Genomic DNA, 20847 nt, shown 5'->3' with positions numbered 1-20847 from the left:
AGAGAAATTGTACAATTGGTTAATTATGGTCAATGGTCATATCTATGGGTTAATTCTTTAAAAATCAGAACCAGGGACACTTGGGTAGCTCAGTTGGTTGAGTGCCCAACTCTTGATTTCGGCTCAGGTCATGATCTCAGCGTCCTGAGATTGAGCCCCGCGTGGGCGCCCTGCTCAGCAGGGAGTCTGCTTCTCTCCTTCTCCCTCTCCCTCTGCCTCTCCCTGCTCATGCATGTTCTCTCTCTCTCAAATAAATAAATAAATAAATCTTTAAAAAAAAATAAAAATTAGAGCCAATAATTAGGATAGATTCTATGCTCTCTTCATTACATTGTGAAGTGTCTGGTGCAGTCATATTGTATTGTTGGAATGACAGCTTATACAGATTATAAGAAAATTAGAAGATACATAGGAACATCAAGTTCTGCCCCTCTTTCTGCAACAGTCTTAACGATTTTCTTCACCACCTGGGCATGCCTGCATGGGTGAACTGAACACAGAGGAGGTAGGTGATGGGAGATGAGGGTGATTTTCAATGGTCACCATTTTCCTCATATGATCTTGACTGGTGTTTTCATACACGTGTTCAGCTGGTAAAGGCTGCCTTTGCTCATCATAGCCAAGCAACCATAGTCTCAGTGTCTGGTAATATTTATCTAAGTTATATAAAGGTCCTAAGTTCTGGTTTGGAAAATAGCATCCTCACCACCAGCATCAGTTTTTGCTTTAGAAGCTTCTACTATTTCCCTTGTGTCTAGGGTAGCCTCATCTGTTTCCAACAATCCATTCATTTCATATACTTCCATATCTGCAGCTTTTCTTCCACCTTCCTCTTCCTCCTCTTCACATACTGCTGAGCAATCTTGAAGTCTTATACAGTCATTGTTTTCCAGTGTAATCTCCTTAACTGCTTCAGTTATTCCTGCAATACCTGTGTTATGGTAAGTATCTACCCATCCCCCATCACCATCATCTTCAATGGTAGCTTCTAATTCATCTGAATATTCTGTGTGCACCGCTCTTGCATGGCACATTTTTGGTGACCAAAAATTTTTTTCCTGTTGGTAGGTATGCCTTCACTTTCAATTCTTTGCCTGTAGCCCATTGCCATGTTGGATAGTGGTGGACTAAGTGATCTGTAGCTGCCACAAACTCTTCTGGGGTGATAACACCTGTTTCCTTAAACTTTGGTTCTTTGAGGACCTGGGTCAGGTACTCAGCCATTTCCAGTGTCTTTCTGAAATAGCCATTTAAAAAAGTCAGAGAAGTGTCAGATCTAGATCTAGATCTATCTATCTACACACACACGTATATATAAGACATGCATATATATATATATATATATACACACACACACACACATATATATATACACACACACACATTTATATCACTAAAATAATGTTATCTTTTTATAGATACTGATAATGAAGTTCAGAGAGGTTAAGTGATGTCACGTAGTTAACAAATGGCTGAGGGCAGACTTGAAATCTCCACACTGAGAGTTCTTTCTACTGTACTGCTCTGGATTGTCACAGCCAATATTAACAAGTGCCTGTGCCCTTTACCAAGCATTTTCATCCTTATTACAGCTCTATGAGATTAACAGATCCACACCACAGTGGCAGCAATACATAAAGTGGAGTCTTCTGTCTCCTAACTTGTATCCCACACTCTAGGAATATCCTGAGTTCATGCAGAAGTAGCCTTGGATTTGCACTGAAACTTTGCATGATAGGTGTGGAATTGATGAGTAAGGGATTGCCATTTACAAGGTGCATTGTGATGACAGTGTAAATGCCATCAGCAGGATCTGGGCCAAAATAATTAGTATGGAATACATCAGAATGACAGCCACCTTCTATGGGCTCAACTTTTTGAGGGTATGTGCCTAAATGAAACTCATCTCATTTCTTCCCTGGGGTTGAATTTTAAGAGCACACAGAATGAGGGTGTTCATTGAGAGTATGATTTAAGGTACCTACAGGAAAAGAAGGGAGACCAGAGGAGAAGGGAACAAACAATATTCAAGTTCCAAGAACTTAGAAATGTAAGAACAGAGGGCAAATGAGAGAATAATAATAATATAATATTTATGGTGATGATGATAGAGAAAGAGAAGGATCCAGTGCATTCACAGATATGTTTCTGTTTTAAATCATCTGCTCATTTTTGACCTAGGATTTTCCTTCTGGTAGTTAAGATGCATTTAAAGTATTAGCCTTTGGTTTCTACAATGTACGTGGTTGGCCCCATGTGACTGTGGGTGTTACAGTCACTATGATGAGAACAGGGCCATGGCACCCCTCATACTCTATTCCCCAAAGGAAAGCAGGTCTGGCTGTCTTCCACTGGAAAACATATCCCTCACAGAATGAGTTCATTTTAGCTGTCAGCTATGGAGTATCTAAGAATCTCTGTATGCATGCAACATTGCCAGCAAGATGCCCACCCACCTCCACTGGGGATAAGAATCCCCAGTGGGGGGAAAAAGGCTGCTTCCAAGTGAGTGAAGCAGCTGTTGTCTTACACAGAAATGTCAAAAGCACAAGCAAATTTTTCATCACCAATTGGCGGTGTCATGGCCAGTGAAATACTTTGTGGTTTTTATGTGGTTTGGGGAGAAGCAACTGGCTTTGTGAGGTTTAAGTTATAGATATAAATTATATAACTGGAACACTAAACCCTTGGTTTGAATTCATTTTATTGCTAATGATAGGATTTGAATCTGAGATGTGGTAGGTGGGATTAAATTAGCCACACCACACACCTTTGAGATGTTAAAAATTATTTTGCTATCTTCTTAAAAAATTTTACCTTTTAGTTACATTTTTCTTAGTAGTTAAATGAATATAAATATGTTAAATGAATATAAAAATGTGTAGAATTTTATCATATGTTTCTATTAGCTAAAATATTGCCATTACCCAAAATAAGTCTCTAAATATAAAAACATTGTTTTCCAGGGGCGCCTGGGTGGCTCAGTCATTAAGCATCTGCCTTCAGCTCGGGTTGTGGTCCTGGGGTCCTGGGATCGAGTCCCACATTGGGCTCCCTGCTGGGCGGGAAGCCTGCTTCTCCCTCTCCCACTCCCCCCTGCCTGTGTTCCCTCTCTTGCTGTGTCTCTCTCTGTCAAATAAATAAATAAAATAAAAACAAACAAAAACATTGTTCTCCAAATGCAAAGAAATATAAACTATATGCCACTGTGTTTATATTGACTTTCCATTTGCTGATATGTTTATTTCCCCACCCACCTGTAACCTACTCTTTCATCTGTGCATCCACCCATCATCTAACAGCTATTGATTAAGCCTGTCTATGGCTGATATACTGTGTTAGACATCATAGGACACTGAAAGCAATATAACTTCTATTTCCTCTCTTCTAGAAGCTTCAAATCATTTGACAATTCATTTGTGACATGAAGAGGAGTGAGCCACCCTACCATTGCATCAGTAATCTTTAAACAATAAGGAAAATGAAACAAGTGTTGTCTCCCACCCTGCCCACCAAGACACAGATACCAAGCCTTGCCACAGATGCAGTGCCGACCTTTACGTCCTTTTTAAGACAAGCTCTGTTTATGTACCTGATAAATGACAACAAAATGTATATGAGCTTAGAGTATATAAAACTGTAAGTTAGCTGTGATTTAGATTATGAGGAAATAGATGAAAGCTCAATATAAAGGAATAAAATCTAATGTAACATATGATGCCTTTATGGACCACACTGTAAACATCTTTGGCATTTGCCTTGATCTGCCTGATTATGTGATAGAAGTAACAAAGTAACTCAGCAGTTGTCTTGGTCCATTTGGGCTGCTGTCACAGAAATACCTTAGACTGGGTGGCTTAAACAACAAAAACTTATTTCTCACCGTTCTGGAGGCTGGGCAGTTCAAGATCCAGGTGCTGGCAAATTCAGTATCTGGTAAGAGTCCTCTTCCTGGTTTATGAATGCCTATCTTTTTGCTGTGTCCCCACATACTGGAATGGATGAGAGAGCTCTTTGGGGCCTCTTCTATTTGGGCACTAATCTCTTTAATGAGGTCTCTCCCCTCATAACCTAATCATCTTGCAAAAGCTTCACCTCTTAATACCATTACACTGGGGGTTAATCTTCAACTTTCGAATTTGGGAGACATTCAGTATATAGCAGTAGTTAACATGTTTCATTTATAGTAAGTTATTAAAAACTGTTTTTGAAATTGTACCTGGAGTTGGGATATTTTGAGTTGGAAGCTTCCTCAGTGATGATCTACCTCAAGACCCCATTTTGCAGATAAAGAAACAGAGGCCAAATAGATCATCTAACTGGCTGGGAGAGGACCCCTCCTATCTGGGTCTTCAAACTCCAAGTCAGAGCTCTTTGCACTCTGCCTCTTACAAAGTTTTTATGTGAGATGTTTCACTGCCAACAGCTAATAATAGGACCAATTTTAGCCTAAGTTAGGATAGAAGAATCTTGTTTTAAAAATCATCCTTAAACATTTTTTTCCTTTCTCTACCTTCCTCAACCCCCTTTCTGGTTCCTTTTTGCTTCCCTTGTCTTGTTTCCCTAATGGGACATCTAGTACCCTCATATCAATTTGCATTGCAAATGTTCTCTTATCCTCCATTTAACTCTTTCTCATCAACATGGTTTTTTAACCCAAGTAAAAGTTCTGATAGGATTCCCAGGTTACCTTGGGATAAAGCAACAGAAAGGTTTGGCTAACGGGAGGTTGAATCTTGGTTTGTCTTATTCTACCAATTACAGGGGTAAAATGGCTGTATATTTTATTTAGTCTACCACAGGCCTTGGACTCAGCATGAGTGAACACAAACACCAATGCTGGCTCATCAGATTTGCCAGAGTTCTAGGAAAAAGCTTTCATTCAATTTCATACATTACCAAAAGCATTGACCATGGGTCACATAAACCCATGCACTTGACACTGCATACACATAGACACGGGAGGTCTAGGCTCATCTGTCTCTCCCCTTTTGCTCTTTCACTACCCTGCCATGCTTCTGGCACCCCCCAAGTATGCATGTCCTGCTTTTCTGCCTACTCCATCCAATGACCAGAAACAACAGGACGTTATTTTCCCAAATTAATACTTGTAAAGATGTCACAAGATCTTCCCATAATACAACTTCCATTTTTCTTCCTTAAAAAAAGGTGGGTCTTTTAATAGCTCTTTTAGGTTTATTTTCCCTATATTCTTAATTATATTAAGGACTCATATTTCTTCCCTGAGTATTCATTTAGAAAGAAGGTTTTGTAATAGTCACATTTAATTTATCAGGGTGCAATAATTTGTGTTTCCCAATCATCTTGCCGACTTTGGTTCATTATACTATTGTCTCACATGAGTAAGTTAGCAAAGTTTGGATTGATTGACTCTAATTAACTAAAACTGGTTCCAGGCTGTGCATCTATTGTCATGGTGGCTAGCCGCAAAGCCCTAAACTATGCAGCCGTGGTGATATAAGGTAATATTGATTTGAAAACTGTAGATCATATGTAACCTTGGGCTTATCACTGTTTGGGAGACAAACTAAAAAAAAAAAGGATGGGGAAGGGAGAGATACTAGGACAAGTTGTGAGGGCACTTGGGAGTATAAATGGAATTTTCAGTGGGTTCACTTCTTTTATTGTTTTTCCTGTCCAGAGATAATCACAGATGTGTTGAACAAACAAATTCAAAGTCAGCAGTTGGAAGAGTAAGGTTTTCATGGTTTTTGAAACTGTGAAGAAATGAAATACATTTGCTGATAAATTGTCCAAGATCCAACTAAAATTATGGGGAGACCTCCTATTTTGTAGAGGAAATCTTTCTCTATGTTACTCATTGAAAAGTAGGATTGTTTGAAATTTATTCTTTTCTCTGTTGCTGAATTTTTATAGTCAATAATGATCTTTGTCTGAGAAAAAATTGTTTTTAGACAGTGGGTAACTGGAAAAATGATTGCATTTTATAGCTTGTAAACATGAACAAATATCACCCTTGCTTTATAGTATTGGACAGAAATCAAGTTAAAGAAACTAGAGCAGAATGTCATAGGTGAGATTCATCAATTAATTTCCTTCTTCCCTATGCAAAATGCTGCAGCTTCTGTCTTAAAGTACCAGTTAGGATCTCCTTATTTTGATTGCTGTTGCTCACTTTTTCCATATTCTTCATTCTAAAAGCTCCAGGGCCCTGGTTTTCCATGACACCCTTATTAACTGAGCAACCATCCCCCTTCCATCATCCATTTTTCATCAAGTTCAATAGAACAGTCTTTATGTCCCAACAGACAGATGAAGTGAAAGTTTAACTCATGTTCTACAGAACCTTGCTTGAGACGTTTTCTGTCAGAGTGGAGAAAATACTGGAAGCATTTCCAGTTTATCCAGCTGCTTCCTTCATTTGCACTGTGCTGAAGTCTGTTTGGAAACTGAGGATAGGCTACTTTTATGTCAGTGCCTTCTTCACATGATTGTTTGAGTTTCTTTTAATGTTTTGTGACCATTGTGGCCGTGTGAGAAAAGACAAACTTCCAAATGTTACAGAGAAAAGAGCCTGTATTCATAAGGGTTTCCAGAGAAACAGAACCCAATAGGATGTGTGTGTGTGTGTGTGTGTGTGTGTGTGTGTGTGTGTGTGTGGAGAGAGAGAGAGAGAGAGATTTTAAGGAATTGGCTCAGATGATTATGGAGGCTGCAAAGTTTAAAGTCAGCGAGTGGGTCATCAGGCTGAAGAACCATGAAAAGTTGATGTTACAGTTTAAGTCCAAAGACTTCTGCTGTAGAACTCTCTCTTGCTTGGGGCAGGTCAGTCTTCTGTACTAATCAGATCTTCAACTGATTGATCAAGGCCCACCCACACTATAGAGGGTAATCTGCTTTACTCAAAGTCCACCAACTTAAATCTCATCCAAAAACATTCTCACAGAAACATCCAAAATAATGTTTGGCCAAATATCTGCATATGGTGGCCCAGCCACGTTGACACAGATACATCACAGAGGCCACGGCTCACATAAAGGCACAGGCTAAGGAACCAGAGAAGAAAAAGATGGGGAAGGAGAATGACACAACTTTGTGTTGAAAAGAGAAACAAGAAAGCATATGGCTATTAATTCCTCACAGATTTTGAAGTATTTCAAATGGTCATCACACAAACATGGTACATATAACATATGCCTGCCTTTCTTGAATGGTTTAGTAACAAAGTGTCCTCACACCCTTTTGTTCTTAAGGGCAGGTAGGGGTCATAGTAGTTCTGAAGCAGTGGACCTCACAGGCAATGGTGAAATGACAGTAAAGACCCTGCCCAGTCTCTTTCCTCTATCCTGCTCTAATGGGTGAGCAGGTGGCTGCACACATTTATCCCAGAGAATTTCTGCCCTGCCCTTCTTTCTAGAATTCAAAACAGTAGTCGAAAAGGTCTCTGCCATGTTTACAATTTTCTGCCTCCTGATAACCAGTTACAAGTGACTCACTTCTTACCAAATAGAAAGCAGGTATAATATCTCTTGCAGGTAAAATAATTTGTCTTAACATCTTCAATAATCAAACAATAAGCATTCTTTAAGTCCTTAATAGGTGCCCAGTGCTGAGGAAAATGCAATGGAAGAATCACACACAGTCTTTACCTGTAAGAGTTCATGATTTTTTGCAGAGGAGGGAAGCAAATCAAATACATATCAAATAAACAGAATATAAGTTAAGAGTGGGAAGGGGGTCTTTAGACAAGAAATTCTGTCAGAGTTCATAGATGGTGGACATAAATATGAAATGGAATGGCCACCTCTCTGTGTTGCTATATTTGAATATATGCTGCAAAAATAGAGGGATATTGTTTAGACTGATTAAGAATTAGCTCATTCTTGGAACACCTGGGTGGCTCAGTTGGTTGAATGCCCCACTCTTGGTTTTGGCTCAGGTCATGATGATCTCAGTGTCCTGAAATTGAACCCTGCATCAGTCTCCATGCTCAGCGTGGAGTCTGCTTGTCCCTCTCCCTCCCAACCCCCGGTCCTCCCTGCACTCTCTCTCTCAAATAAATAAATAAAATCTTAAAAAAAAAACCCAATTAGCTCATTCTTATTCAAATCACTCCAGTTTCTCTCAATGATTGTATGTTTTCCTAGTGTTTTTTTTCAACTTATTCAATTTAGTAGTCAAATTTGTGAAAACCATATGGAAACACCTAAGGATGGATTTTTGATAAGAGGAGGTTATTTGGAGATCTTGTCTGTAAAATGGAATACATTTATATACTTGTAAACTTTTAGTTTACCTTCTGAGGAATCATTCCATTTCCCCCCAAAGACTGTAACTATCATTACTTACTTTTACTTACAGAAAAAAAAAATAGACAATGTTTGGAAATTATATTGGATAAACTCTGCCTTTCTAATAATTTCTGGAAATCTGAAATTATCCTGGCAAATTGGTCTCAATAGCCTTGATTTTTTTCAATTCCCCCTCAGGACAGGAAGAACCCAGTGGTAGAAACAGTTTCAGGGAGACTGATTATGAGTTAAAGGGGCAAGAAGGTTTTTTGAGAAGCCTGGGTCCTCACAGTGGATAACAGTAATATGGAAGACACCAAGATCATTGCTGAACCATTTCAAGGTTGAACCTGAAAAAAAAAAACAACCCTAAATGTCAATTCTGAAAGGCAAACAAAGTAACAGTACTGGAGAATTAGAGCATAACATGGGCTACAACAGGACAGGATTAAGTGTGAGGAAAGGTCAAGGATAGTAGCTCAGAACTAAGATTTTGAATGAAGATTGTATATTGGTATATTTTTTCACATGGTCTGCAATTTATAGTAACAAGATGGGCAAAACAGCTTAATCAGGATGCAGTAGCAAGGTGGTATGCAGAGCCAAACTCCAAGTCAGTTCTCACTCTTCTAGTGACAGATATTTGACCAAAAAAGTCTTCTAAGTTTGTTTCTTTATCTGAAAGGTAAGACATTGCATCTGAGATGACACAAAATAGATCTGCTGATTCTTTCTAAAATCAGAGAATATTGGAGAGACAGTGCTGTGCTAAATCGGAGGATGACCCACAGATCAGCAGCATCTGAATCACTTGGGAACTTGTTGGAAATGCAATATCTCAGGCTCCAGCCCAGATCTACTGCATTGGAACCTGCAACTTATTAATAAGATTCCTAGGTGACTTATGTGCACATTAAAATAAGGAACACAAACATTCTACTTTCTATACTACCACTTACAGATAGTGTTTGATTACAAACCCACAAGTGATAATGGAGTTCACAATCTTTAAAATCAGTGTTTGCTAATAATATCTCCTTTAACTTTTAGGACCTAGCACAATAACAGAAAAATTATATTTGGTCAATAAATATTGAATGAATGAATGAATAAATGTTTCACTTTGAATTGTGTTCATCCATAACTTATTTGAACTAGCTGGAGAATAAATCAGTCTGTTTTCCACAATCAGCCTGAAAATTAAATAGAAAGACTTTCTGTTCCATATAGGCTTCTATTTTTTAGGCTAAATATGTCTGGTTCCTTTAGCTATTTCTCAGTATCAAGGTATATATAAGTTCCTCACCATCCTTGGTACCTTTTCCTGGCCAATGTTGGATTCCAAGTGTCCCTCCTAGAATATGTCATTGAGGAGTAAACCCATCCCCAGATGTGCTCTGAGTGGCACACAATACAAGTAACACAAGCTGATGACATTCCTCTGCTTCTGCTCTGGGATTTTCTAATTTAGCAAATTGGTTGTCACATTACTAAAAATAGAAAGTTTGAACTTGGGCTCCCTTTTTTTGTCAGAGGTTATTTTGCTTACCACAAACCAAGGCCACAGAAGCTAAATATATGTCTACTTGAATGATGACTTTATAGCAATAAAATGAGCCCACAGGGGCTAATGACTCTGTAATCAGCTTTTTCAACCACTTTTTATATTGGGCATAATTTTCTCTCTCTCTCAGAAATTCTACATCATTTATCACTAGATTAACGTGAGTAAAAGGGGAAAGGCATGAGCCGAGAGATTAGAGGCCACTGCCTAATACTAAGTCATAATAGTAAATTTGCCTGGAGGAGACTTCGATTTTGGATACTAGTACAGTAGACCCTTGTGTTCTTTTTTAGTTCAGAATTTCTACTTTGGCAGTGGTTTAAGAAATTAGGTTTTAAAAAGAATTTACTTTGTTTTTAGTTTAAAAATAATCAACAGTATATCAACATGATTAACAGTATACCAACTCAGGATCATTTTTAAAGTTCCTTTTATTGGTCTCTACCACCTCCTGGTTGCTATCAAGGGAAGGGTATCAAATACCTACTGTTGACCTGCTTGAAAACTGGTCTTTGGTAAATTTGAGTTAAGACTCTTTTTTGGTGGGGGGAGTGTTACTATTAACATTTTGGTGGACTTGTGCTCCAGACCCCATTTGAGTAACAATTACTGTTACACCTATTAATATCAACTTTAATTTAGATACTCCTTCCACAGCTTGAAGCTCAACCTGCTGCACTGGTAGTTATTCCTTTTCCAGAATTGATTGCTTTTACGCCTGGTTCACAGCCTACTTGTACTGAATATCCTCTGCTTATTCCTCGAGGTCCACTCTCCACCCTTGCCCTCCCTACTGCCTGCTTTGGTAGGCTGTGCTGTACAGATTACATCAACGGGCTTCCACACCTCCTCTCTCTCCTTATCCTTTAGGCCTAGAAGTGGCAACAGCTCCACTTCTACTAACTCAGGATTTCTGTGCCATCCTTTATGGATCCTCTGTAGCTTACTCATGTCTTTGTAATCAGTGCTTTGTATATAAACCCTCCTTGAATTTTCCTAATTTGATGGTACCATCTGCATCTGTTTCTTTGTTCCTTTATCCTGGATGATTATAGGACCCATTCATTCATTCATTCTGTCATTTGTTGTTGTTGTTATTTACTTACTCATTTATGTAGCAAACACTTACACATTATCTATTATTTACCAAATACTCTGCTGAATTTCTTTAGAGCTCATTCTCTACCAAAAGGTCAATAAACCTTAGATAAAAGTTAACTCATGAATTTCTTACCTTAGTTGATGCGTGTCCTATCGGCAAAAAGCCTGTTATTAGGAGACAGGTACTACCAGTCATCTCAAGATAATGTTTGCTACTCTTGAGACACTGAATAAGAGCCCCTTTTCATATCAAGTCATCTTTTTTTGATTTACTTAGATCAAAGTACAAGTAACAAATATTACTGTTTTACTTTTTTTTAAATAATTTTCTTTTCTTGAGGGAGAGTGAGAGCATAAGCAGGGGGTGGAGGGGCAGAGAGAGAGGGAGAGAATCTTGAGCTGGCTCCACACTCAACACAGAGCCCCATGTGGGGCTCTATCCCACACCCCGAGATCATGACCTGAACCAAAGTCAAGAGTTGGAGGCTTAACCAACTGAGCCATCCAGGTGCCCCACAAATATTACTGTTTTTTTTTTTTTTAAAGATTTTATTTATTTATTTGAGACAGAGAGAATGAGAAAGAGAGAGCACATGAGAAGGGGGAGGGTCAGAGGCAGAAGCAGGCTCCCTGCCGAGCAGGGAGCCCGATGCGGGACTCGATCCAGGGACTCCAGGATCATGACCTGAGCTGAAGGCAGTCGCTTAACCAACTGAGCCACCCAGGCGCCCAAATATTACTGTTTTTAATCAAAAGACTCATACAAACAAGAGATAAGAGTTGTTCTGTTGGTGCCAATAACTAAAGTTATTCCAATTTTTCATGATGCCTAGATCTAGTCTTTGTCTAAGGCTACTTATAAAGGCAAACTTGGAGAACTTCTCAATAAAAGACTTTCTTTGCACTCACAGATTTTTAAAAAATATTTGGTTGTAGTAAAGGGTAAGAGGTTTGCACTCCTTAGAACTGTCTTGTGTATGTGATTGAAGAAGAATCCTTTTCAATTTGGATAAAGGCATAGCGAAGTTTATTCTCAAGGACAGAGGGATAGCATTCTTTCATTGGCTTTCTTGGGCTCTGGTTGTGAAACAATAACATGGCTTTATGGCAGTGATGGTGGAAAAGGGTTTAGTTTGTAGTAAAGCCATCTTTGGCTGCATTAATAAAAGTTAAGTGACAAGACTAAAGGATGTGAAAGTCTTATTGTTCAGTAAAGTGATAGGAAAATATTACTAGGCTGTGTTCTTCTCAGAGTCCCATTTTAAGAAGGAGAGTCCCATTTAAGAAGGAAGTAGAAGGTGAAAATATCACCTTTTCAAGATGAGGAGCATAAAGTCCAGGTCTGGATAGCATAGCATATGAGAAGTATGTAAAAGAAAAAGAGATCACAAACAACTGTTTTTTTTTTTTTTAAAGATTTTATTTATTTATTTGAAAGAGAGAGAGAGAGCACACATGAGAGGGGGAGGGCCAGAGGGAGAAGCAGACTCCCCACTGAGCAGGGAGCCCGATGCGGGACTCGATCCTGGGACTCCAGGATCATGACCTGAGCCGAAGGCAGTCGCTTAACCAACTGAGCCACCCAGGTGCCCAGAGATCACAAAACAACTGTTTTTAAACATGGAGGACTGGATTTATTTTTTATACCTCCAAAAATCAGAATACTGTGAGTGTGTATTTTTTCCTCTAAAATGGAGAGATTACTTCCCATCTCATTTTATGAAGCTGGAATTAGCCTGATACTGCATCCTGTCAAAGACATTGCAAGAAAAGAAAATCAAAGACCAATATTCCTCATGAGCACAGATGCAAAAATTCTAAATAGCATTTTAACAAATTAAATCCAGCTATCTACATAAAGGATAATACATCATGACCATGTAGGGCTGATCCCAGGAATGCAAAGTTAGTTTAACATTTGCAAATCCAAAAAAGAAAATCCTTATGATCATCTCACTAGAAAAAGTATTTGACAAAATCCAACAATCATTCCCCATTGAGGAAAAAACAAAGCCTCTCAGGAAATCAGAATTAGAAAGGAACTTACTCGGGGCGCCTGGGTGGCTCAGTCGTTAAGCGTCTGCCTTCGGCTCAGGTCATGATCCCAGAGTCCTGGGATCGACCCCTGCATGGAGCCCCGCATCGAGCCCTGCATCGAGCCCCGCATCGAGCCCTGCATCGAGCCCCGCATCGAGCCCCGCATCGAGCCCCGCATCGGGCTCCCTGCTCTGCGGGAAGTCTGCTTCTCCCTCTCCCACTCCCCCTGCTTGTGTTCCCTCTCTCACTGTGTCTCTCTCTGTCAAATAAATAAAATCTTTAAAAAAAAAAAAAAGGAACTTACTCAATCTGCTGAAAGTAGCTAACATACTTAATGATGAAAAACTGAAGGCTTTCCTCCTAGAACTAGGAACAAGACAAGGATGCTCACTCTCACCACTACTATTCAACAATGCATTGGAGATTCAAGCCAGCACAGTCAATCAAGAAAAAGATAGAAAAGTTATCCAGATAAGAAAGGAAAAAGCAAAACTTTTATTTGCTTTTTTTACATGATTATTTGTGTACAAAATCACACAGAATCTACAAGAAATCTAAATAATAAGTGTTTTTGCAAGATTTCTGTATATAAGATCTATGTGCAAATGTATTTGAATATGCCAACAGTAGACTCTTACAACTTAAAATTTAAGTATCTCATATATTATAGTACAGTGTGAAAAATGTAAAATACTCAGGGATAAATCTGACAAAATACATGAAAAGACCTGTGCACTAAAAATTATAAAATACTGTTGGGAGAAATTAAGGGAGATATAAATAATTGAAAAGATGTCTTCTTCATGGGTTAAAAGAGTTAATATTGTTCAGATAGTAGTCCTCCCAAAATTGATCTATAAATTTGATGCAATTCCAATAAAAATCTTAGCAGCCTTTTTTTTTTTTTGGTAGATATTGACAAGCTAATTTTAATACTTATATGGGAAAAAGAAGAACAGATCTGGTGGGCTAACACTTTCAATATGAGGACTTATAAAGGTACAGAAATTAAGAGTATTAGCATTAAGACACACAATAGAACAATGAAACAGATTAGAGAGTCTATGGACAATTGATTTTTGACAAAGGTATAAGGCCAATTCAATGGAAAAAAAAATACTGTTGCCAACAAATGGACTGGATATCCATAAACAATAGAATGAACTTTGACCCATACACAAAAAAATGAACTTTGACCCATCCTTCTCACCATATACAAAAAAGTAAGTCAAATGGATGATAAAACTAACCAAAAAATCTAAAATAGTAAAACTTCTGGAAGAAAACAAAGGAGAAAAGTTTTGTGATCTTGGTGTAGGTAAAGATTTCTTAGATATGACCCAAAAAAGAGGATTCATAAAAGAACAAACTGATAATTTACACTTTTTTAAAATTAAAAACTTTTGCCCTTTAAAAGACATTGTTAAGCAAATGAAATGACTAGCCATAGACAGGGGGGAAATATTTGCAAAGCTTTTACCTGTTAAAGAATTGTGTGTAGGATAGATAAAGAATTTTAAAATCCAATAATAAGAAAACAAACACTCCAATTAAAAACGGGCAAAGATCTGAACAGGAAGTTCAGTAAAGAAGATATGTGGATGGCATATAAGCATATGAAAAGATGTTGAACAACATTAGACATTAGGGGACTACAAGTTAAAACCACCACAAGATGCCATTACACAACTGTTAGAATGGCTAAAATTTCAAAGGCTGATCATACTTGATGTAGAGAAGGATGCAGAGAAACTAGAACTCTCATACAGTGCTGGTGGGTACATCAAATGGCACAACCACTTTGGGACACAGTTGGGTGGTTTCTTAAAATGTAAATGCATACCTATCATATGATCCAGCCATTCCACTTTTAGATATTTACCCAGGAGAAATGAAAACATATCAAGACTTGTACATGAACATTCTTATTGGTCTTATTTGTTTTGTTTTGTTTTTTAGAGAGGGGGGAGGGGCAGAGGGAGAGGGAGAAAGAGAATTTTAAGCAGGCTGCATCTCACACATCCCTGAGATCATGACCTGAGCCGGAATCAACAGTCTGATGCTTAACCAACTGAGCCACCCAGGCACCCCTGGTCTTATTTGTAATAGCCAAACTGGAAATAACCTCAGTATTCATGAATAGATGAATAGATAAACAAATTTTGATATATGCAATACAATGGAATTCTACAACAAAGAAAAATAATGAACTACTAATATATGGAAAACATGATGGATCTCAAAATAATTATGTTGACTGAAAAAAGAGTAAATGCTATATGATCTCATTTATATACAATTCTAGAGAATGCAAAGTAACTTATAGTGACAGAAAGCAGATGAGTGATTTCTTGAGGACAGGGGAGGCGGTAGGGGATGGGGAAGGCCTAATGGGTTTACAAAGGGGCTAAGGAAGTGTGATTGTGATGACAGTTTCGTGGGTGTATGCATATGTCCAAAAATCCAATTGTATACTTTAAGTATGTGCTGTTTATGTTGATTACATGTCATTAAAGAGACAGGAGCAGGAGACTGGTAGAGAAGGAAAGAAAGATGGTCCCCTAAGTAAGTTATATGATTTAGTAATAGGGTGATCATATTTTGAGACTGAAACACAATTTCCCTGCATACTTACACAACAGACATGGGCTGAGAACAACTTCCATACTCTTCTCCCTCTCTGCTCTCCTCATTTTTTCCCTTCTCTCCTCCCACTCCCTTCTTTCCTTCCCTGCATTGTGAGATTAAAAATGATATTTTATCATGCGGTGCCTGGGTGGCTCAGTCTGTTAAGCAGCCAACTCTTGATTTTGGCTCAGATCATGATCTCGGGGTCGTGAAATCGAGAAGATAAGCAGGTGTCAGGCTCTGCGCTCAGCAGGGAGTCTGCTTGGGATTTTCTCTCTCCCTCTCCTTCTACCCCTCCCCCTGCTCATGTGCACACGCTCTCTCTAGAATAAATAAATAAATCTTTAAAAAACTATATTTTATCTTAAGAATCAGCAAAGACTTTAATTTCTGATAATAATTCTGTACCTCCCTTAGGATGGCAGGTGATACCTTAGCACCTGGAATAGCAGGGGAAAAGGAAAGAAAAGAAATAACTCAAATGCTCTCTACTAGAAATGGACAGACACTTAGGAGTGGAGAGAACAGAGTAGAAAAGATGGAATGGATGACAGAGAAACATGGCGACACCACTGAAGTACTGTTCGGCCTGGGGATATCTAATATTCAATTTTAATTGTTTATGTTGGTGTTGCTAGGACATAAAACCTCTCTGTGGAAAGGCTATTGGGTCAATCTCAGGGCAGAGGTATAAGAGCAGCTGCCCCGAGCAGGGTACACAAGTTGTTGTAGGCAAGTATTTTCAAGAACTTGTAGCTAGAGGTCTCACTGGCAAGTTCAGGGAAGGCATTGGATTTTCCACTGGAAATGAAATTGGCATTCAGGTGATAGATGGATGGCACTTTTTTTCTCTCCTTTTTAATGGCTGTGTGTCAGGAAGTATGTGCCAGGAAGCAAGCTGAGGACTGGGAATTCCAAGATGAGTAAGATATGGCCTTGTCCTTTCACAGCTTTATGTTAAAATTTTAAGTCACAATACAGTGACTGTGATGACAGTGTAATACTTGAGATTGGTTGGTGTGCTTGCTTCAGAATTTTCACGTCAAGTGACCTAGGGGTAGCCATGTGGCACAAGCCTTGAAGCAAGCTATCTATCTATCCATCCATCCATCTATAGCACTTTAGATAAGAGCTATATAAAAGCATAATAAAATTAATAAAATTAAAAATAATAAAACAAAATGTCTATTATCCACATCAAATAATGTCAGGCAATGAGGGTTTTTTTTAAGATTTTATTTATTTATTTGACAGAGAGAGTGAGCACAAGCAGGGGGAGTGGCAAGCAGAGGCAGAGGGAGAAGCAGGCTCCCTGCAGAGCAGGGGGCGCCCTATGTGGGACTCTATCTCAGGACCCCGGGATCATGACCTGAGCCGAAGGCAGTCACCCAACCAACTGAGCCACCCAGGTGCCCAGGCAGTGAGATTTTTGAGGATGCTGACGCCTCAGCATCCCACACATGCCTTGGTACCTTTGTGCCTAAGGTGGCACAGAGCTACTCTCCAGGATGACTCCCTGAATTCTCCATTCAGTAGGTGATGATGGAGGACATATGGGAGCTTGTGAGGCAGACATCACAGGGTTGGGTTTTCTGTACAGAGTCCACAGCAAATTCTCAGTGAGAGGATTCTGTGCATTTCTTCTTGGAAACTAGGGTTTCACAGACATCATGACAAGAACCAGGTATTATTGTCTTTGCTCCCTACCTGTTGTGGGACAGGAGAAATCATATAAACTTTGGACAGTGATTGAAATTTCACCTTTGCCCCATCTATATAGTCTTGGACCTTGGGTGAGAAATTCAACCAAAGTCTCAGTTTTTCATCTCTAATATGAGAAAAAATAAAACTTGCTTGGAAGAAATTGTAGGATTAGAAAAAAAAAAAAGGTTATATATAAATACATAGCACTTGGTACCTAGTAGGTATGTAATAATTTTAATTATTATTTTTTTGTTATTTCCAGGGCTCCAGGGCTATTACCTGAGATTAGAGTTCAACACTTAGGGAAGGGCTATGGGACTTCTCAGAGAGGGCTGTTATTCAAATCAAAAATAAGAAAAAAATGTGGATCCAATTCCTACTGAGAGTACAGCTCTGCCCAGGCATTTGGCTGTAGGATTTCAGACACATCTAAGTCCATGAGTTGGAAAAAACCAAACTAAGACACTTGAAGCAACTAGACAACAGTATCATATAATCAATTACTAGCATGTGCTGTATAGGCAAGCGATGTCACAGGACCCTGATGCAATTAGCATCCTGTTGTTCTTCTTTAGTCTGTGCAGAATGGTATAAAGTGGTTCAAGGCAATGTGTAAAGTACTAAGTGGTCCCCTAGTGGCCAGAAGGAGTTAATACCATGTATACCCGGAGTGGAACAAGTAAGAACATTATTTACTTTCACTTTGTTTACCTCTCAGGGTATCTTCATTTGAGCTGATAAGACTTTCTGATTCTAAATTAATTCACTCTTCAATTATAGGCAACTGAAACTATTTTGTCAAATATAACTAAATATACTGACCTTCCTCCTCCCCAGGGCAGTCCTAAACTTATATTTCTCATGGTTTACAGATTTATACAGACTGTACATTCATTTGTTAGGGCTTCCTATATTAAGATATGACTTTTTGAAGGAAGTAACTGGGTTAGTGCTATGTAGGGGCATCATGCATTCCAGTTTTCCCAGGACTGTCTTGGTTTATGCTTGTTTTCCCATTGTAATTGTTAGTATAGACCTCTTTTATGATCACAATTGTCCCAGTTTTAGCACTAAGTTATATTGTTGCCTTAGTGTTATTGTCTTGCTTCTTCCTACTCTTTTTTTTCGCCATTGAACATTCCAGAAATACTGATATAACTCATGACTGGACATGAGGTCAGTCTGGAGGTGATCTCTCATTCCTGTAATCACCACAGTTTATTTGGCTGATCTGGCTGGTTAGGAAGCTATTCTCTTTTCTCTTAAATACTCCTCATGTGCTCTTTCATAAGTTGCAGTCTTTATTAGAGAAGAGGACTGTGGCTGATCATTGATGTGTGTGCTACTGAGCTCCTATGTTCGACTTTCCTCACAGGTTCTAAAAGTGACCTCTAAGCCAGGTCTAATGCTATGGCATGTTGGTTGGGTATAATATGCAAAGCCTGGGTGAAATATGTCCAGGAAACACCCAGTCTATGAAATATACCACTGTGCCGGCATGATGGTAAAATGAATGTGTTAATAGGTGAAAGATGATCTAGACACCAAAACTGAACCAAAACAAAAGGAAATTGTGAGCATTTTTAAGATACAGAACAAGCGTATCCACAATGGCCCAAAGGCCACCTTTTATCATAGAACAATACGGACACCTGTAAAACTCAGTCAGGTGAGACTTTCAAACTCAAATTTATGTTTGATGTGTCAGAACTAAATTGGTACATTTATAGACTAGTTGTGTGAATGCAACACAGTAGAAATGTTTTGAAATCCAGCAATGGACTTGTGAATGCCTTGTTAAAATGAAGTACACTTGTCTTACTCAGAACAGATTTCTTAGGAAGCATGCCTATTCCCTTACATGATTTGTTTCAAATGATTTAATACCTTCAGCAACTAAAATAGTATCTTAATGGGTGATTCAATTTGAAATGCCAAAATAAAATTATTGCAAATAAAGAGACACATACAATTTGCTCATCTTCAGAAACTGCTTTGTGCTTTTGATAAAGAATCAGAAATAAAATATTACTCTAAATGGCTTAACCAATACATTTCTTTTTAAATTTTTCTTCCCCTTCTCATTATTTCTGACCTGTTTTCCCCTTTTCCACACTGTAATTCATATCTTAACCATATGCATTTTACATGTGAATGAGACTTTGAATTTAAGACTCTAAGAGAAAAATGCACACACACACACACGCTATAAATGGTGTTGCATTGTTTTTTTTTTTACACCTTGTAATCTTATGTTTATGAGGAATAAACCTTAAAAATAAGAATCTGCCAAATAGGTACTATAATATATAGTAATATAATAAAATGCATTAAAATTTATAATTGGAATAATAAAATTGGGGGAATTTCAGCCTCAAATAGTTACTTATAAAATACCAGTGGAATAATTCTGAATCCCTCACATAATACCGACTACAAAAAAATCATATTTAGCTGCTGCTTCAGTGGAAACATGTGGGGAGATTCTGTTTGGTTGCCTCTTTATGTGGGCTACTAGGAAGCTCAGAGCCTAATTTGTAGTCATTATGTGCAAATATTTAAGACTCCATGGATGTATTTTGTACTGACTTCACTCTTTGGTCCATTTCATTATTCACTCTGTTTTCCTTCTGTCTAATGTTTAACCAATTTTAATTTATGTTTTCTTACATTTTCTTACTGTATGTATTAATCTTTGTAAGTAACGGGTACAGACAAATCATATCTAAGGATTCCCCTGAAAGCATATATGTTCTATAAAGGCTGCCTCATGGCACTTCTAGTTATTTCAAGTTTACTTCCCTTAGAGCAGACATGGAACACTAAGGATTATCTAATAGTATAACACAGAATCAGTGATTTATACAGAGTGGTTCATCACCCCCCACCCAATTTACAAATTTTACATAATCCACACTACGATTATAGTGTAAAGCGGAGCAAGAAGACAGACCCTTCTCTAAGGTTTTGTCTGACACAGATTTGTGCAGAAGCAAATTAGTGACAGATGTCATTTCAGCTGGGGACGTACAGTTAAGGTGAGTCTGTCTATAGTAGGCAGTCACAGAGGGACAGAGTTCTCGGCAATAGTTAAAAACAACACATTTAAGAAAGAATCCATCCTGGCTCTGTCGTGGATCGGCGCAGGATAACAATGAGATGCAGAAGATGGTAAGAGAATGGCTAAGAATAAGACAGCTCAAGAAGAGGAGGCCCCAGGCACACCGAGGCAGAGAGAGTGTAGAATGCTTCCCTGGCATGGGAGAATTAGAGCTCAAAATCCACCCTCGTCATCTTTCATTTGTTTCGTGATGTCAGTCAGTCATTCTTAACTAACCCCTTCAATTGCAATTATTAAATTATGATCCCCAGCAAGCATTTGCTGTCAAGACTCTCCAGTTCAGAGCAGGGAGGCAACTTCCGTCAAAAGCTATGTTTTTCTACCAGCTAGGTTTAAAGTTTGCTTTTCAGTTTCCATCATAATTATATTTGGATAGCTCTGAGAATGCAAAATAATCCTGCTCTGATGCATCCTGCACC

At 38.5% G+C, this 20847-nt stretch overlaps 1 pseudogene; it reads right to left on the bottom strand.

Annotated features, from left to right (window-relative positions):
- Positions 1-326: 326 nt before the first annotated feature.
- Positions 327-2583, bottom strand: LOC118004741 (annotated as a pseudogene).
- Positions 2584-20847: the final 18264 nt, after the last annotated feature.

This window comes from Mirounga leonina, unplaced genomic scaffold (assembly GCF_011800145.1).
Source record: "Mirounga leonina isolate KUSES-001 unplaced genomic scaffold, KU_Mleo_1.0 Mir_93, whole genome shotgun sequence".
Taxonomy (NCBI): Eukaryota; Metazoa; Chordata; class Mammalia; order Carnivora; family Phocidae; genus Mirounga; species Mirounga leonina.
The sequence above is the reverse complement of the archived record's forward strand: the minus strand, read 5'-3'. Positions and strand labels throughout refer to the sequence as shown.